The sequence below is a fragment of the Numida meleagris genome, chromosome 6, assembly GCF_002078875.1.
Source record: "Numida meleagris isolate 19003 breed g44 Domestic line chromosome 6, NumMel1.0, whole genome shotgun sequence".
NCBI classification, from domain to species: Eukaryota; Metazoa; Chordata; class Aves; order Galliformes; family Numididae; genus Numida; species Numida meleagris.
Genome location: NC_034414.1, coordinates 31937001 through 31940655, shown reverse-complemented (window position 1 = coordinate 31940655; position 3655 = coordinate 31937001).

Genomic DNA, 3655 nt, shown 5'->3' with positions numbered 1-3655 from the left:
CGCCCGGCGGGGCGGCTGCAGCGCCGCGCGGGGGGAGCCGCGCACAGCCCCTGCCCCGAGCGAGGCAGCGCGTGTAGGAAGGAGAGAGCGTGCGAGAGGGAGGGAGGGAGCGGGGAGGGAGGGAGCGAGGGAGGGAGGGAGGCAGGGGAGGAAGGACGGGGAGAGTGCGTGTGTGCAAGAGGGGGGAGAGGCAGGGGAAAACTGCGGAGAGCGAGAAGAAAAGTGCGATAGGAGCCCGGCCCCGGGTTGGTTTGCGCTAGATTCTTTTAGCACCGAAATACCTTCCGATGAACCGCGATGCTCAGGCTCTGATTTACGCGCTGCATTATTTATGGAGCTCTCCGGCTCCCGCCGCCGCCGCGAGGGGTGCGCGGGGTGCGCGGGGCTGCGCTGCGGGAGGCGGTGGGGGGGGCGGGGGCGTCCCGCGCGGGCGCTGAGCGCGGCTACGAATGAACGGGCACGGGGAGAGCGCGTTGGGCACCGCTCCGCGTGGGGTGATCGCAACTCCCGAGCGCCGAGGATGGCTCGGGAGGGGGAGGGAGCGGGGGGAAGGGGAATCCCTTTCGGGGCTGCGATCGGAGCGTGGGAGAGGGGCTCGGATCGGAGGTCCGCTCGGCTTTGCCGGAAGGGACCCAGATGTGCCGTGGCTGCCGTACGCGTTCCCTCCAAGCGGAGCCGGCGGGCAGCGGCGGACTCGCGTGGGCGCGTCCGTGGGCTTTGCCGTACCTCGACGGGATGCGCGCCGGGGTGTGAGCCCGGTAATGCCTCTAACGGGAGCGCTAATTACGGGAGGACGATTTGGCAAATGAAGTGCGAGGATGCACCCCCCAGCCCCGAGCTCCAGATGAACTTTTCCAAACACACGCGCACACACGCGGTAATTTTGGTATGCTCCCTCGGCCAATCGCCGCGCTCAGCCCGAGCATGCCTTACCCTAGCGCAGTCAATTACCGGCGCTCCCCGGGCTCATCAATCACGGGGCGCCTCCAGTGAGGGGAGGAGCGAGCCTGCAACTATCGATCGCTGCAGTTTTGTCCTCCCCAGCCCCCAGCCTCGTTCACGGTCCCCTGCACATAAAATCTAAACCAGACTATCCCGTTAATAGCGGGATTTATCAATGATTGTGTACCCGGTGGTGAATGTGGCCTCGTACATAGGTGGCTTTTAAAAATACACGGCAGAAAAAAATAAGAATGATGCGATTTGTTCGGGTAGGGGTTGGCGTCTTTTGCGTTGCTTTTTAGGATGAGAGTGACGATTTTAACTTTTTTTTTTTTTTTTAAACATTAAGAAAATGACTCAGGGGCAGTTGCAGATATTTGGCCTGATTTTAATAGGCGCGGGGAATGAGCTCCAGAGGTCAATAAACCCCTCCAAAATGATGAATGATTGAGTACCTGTGATGATGATAGTGATTACCGGAGCAATTAAACAGTTTGATTAAATGAGCCATCATAACAATGATGTCTGCGGGAAATCAGCCCTCACATATAAAGAAAGATAGCGTGGGGCTGGCGGACGCCAGTGGGCATCCCCCGAGCTCCGGCAGCACCCGGCCCGGCGGCTGCGGGCTGGAGAAGGGGAGAAACGGCCCCGGTGTCGGCCGGAGCTGCCCTCGCTCGCGGCCCGGAGCCGGGCACGACCCCGCAGTGCTTTTCTGCGAGGATCTCCTCCGAGATTAAATCTAAACCCTAAGAGCAACAGAATGGCTGCGCCTGGCTTTCCCGGGACGGGAGGAGAGGTGAGTAGAAAGCCCTCAGTGTGGAGATCTCTTTTGAGCAGCGGTGAAGTCGATGCATTTCTCAGGGAAAAGAGGGGACGCTCGTGCAGTATTTTATACTCTGTCGTATAAATCGGGAAGGTAATTCAGGATATTCATGGTAATGAATGCTCGGCTAATCCTTTGGGTGCGCGGAGACCTACAGAGCAGGAGGTTATGCAAATCTTTTCCTACTTTTACAGCTGTACATTTCGAACAGATTTTTAAGAGATCCTGCTCAGCAGTGAATGCTATTTGTTTTTGTGGTTTTTTTTTTTCCTTCTCTCCCCCCCCCCCCCACCGGCCCTCACACCCCGCCACAGGGATGACCGAGTTCCAAACTCCCGAGGCATCCCTTCGTGGCGACGCAGCCCGTGCAAGAACCTCAGGGACGCGTTGTAAATATTTGCAGCTCTCAAACGGATTTTGCAGCCGTGCCCCCCGTGGTGCCCGAGAGCGCCTCGCTCCGAAAGGGTCGGTGGCACCGAGAGGAGCTCTGTCCCTGTGCCGCGGCTGTGCAACAGTAATCCGGTCCCGCTGAGGGCTCCGTGTGTTTGCTCAGAGCTCAGACTGGGGGAGAAGTTCACCAATCTTCTTCTCAAAGAGAAGTTTTTTTACACGACTTTGCTCCCATAGCAGAAGGCACGTCATTGTTTAGGATATAATTTTAGACTCGATTTTTTTTAAATAATTCTGTTTTTCACAGGAGATCCTTTTAAGTTCCGATTCTTCGGAGCAGGGAATTGTTAAGAGAGCAATCTAAACTACAAGCTGCAAAAAAAAAAAAAAAAAAAAAAAAGCAGCCGAAGATTTTTTTTTTTTTTGCAGCGTTCTGTGCTGCTCCTTTAATTTTTTCAGTTTTGGTTTTATTTTTTCTTCCTCAAACCAGTGACCCCCCCCCCCCCAACTGGCTCGCCCAGCTGTGAGTGTGGGACAGGGACCAACTTCTAAAAATGATTTTAACTTGAGAGAAAGTGAAATTTCATCTGGCAAACGGGGAGCTTTCATGTTCCTCTTGTGTCTTTTTTTTTTTCCCTCGAAAAGAGTCGAGGCCTTTTTCTTCTGCGCTATCCCAGTGGATTAAGGCGCATAGAGAACGCGGTTATAAAGCGCTACAGTTTGACCACTAAAAGAGAATGTCAATGTAGCGCCCTTCAGTGAAAGCGCGCAGTTCTAACAAAGATGCTGCTGGGAGCTCGGAGGGAAATGGGATCCGTGCATCCAGGGCTGGGGGGGCTTCTACGTCCTTAGGTCATTTTTAATTTACTTTTTAATTTTTTTTATTACTATTTTCACGGTTGCGACATATTTCTTCTAAAACACGGTAATTCGGGAAAATTAAATTGGCCGATTTCCATTTCTCGTGCATCTCTTTCACAGCAAAGGCTGTTCCCAGGACGAGTGCGAGTGGCGAGGCGGTGCGGTGTGTGCTGGGCTTTTTTTATTATTGTTTTTTTTTTTTAGATCGGCCCCAAAGTCCAAAGAGAAATGAGGTGTCCGGTGTGGAAGTGCATCTCAGTCAACAGCCAGCTCCTTTGGCCGGGGCTGGAAATGGTTTTAACAGGCGGTAAAATTTCATCTTGTGGTGTCAAATTGGGGTCACTTTGGGGTTAGCGCTCTCAGTGTCCGAGAAGGAGCTGTCCAGCTGTGTGGGGATTCATTAAGGGCAAAAGATCCATTTCAAGAAAAACAATACAAAGACAATCAGAGAGCTAAAGATCCTCTTCAAATCGCATTTTACAAGTGCACCAGAACAAATATGAACGCTGAAACCTATTCCCTTCAAACTCCCAAATCGGCTTCTTAGCCCTCGGAGGGAGGGAAAATCCGCTGCAGCCCGGCCGGGTCTGCTCCCAGCCACCGCCCCGAAGTGCGCCGGGCCCAGCGCCGCCCTCG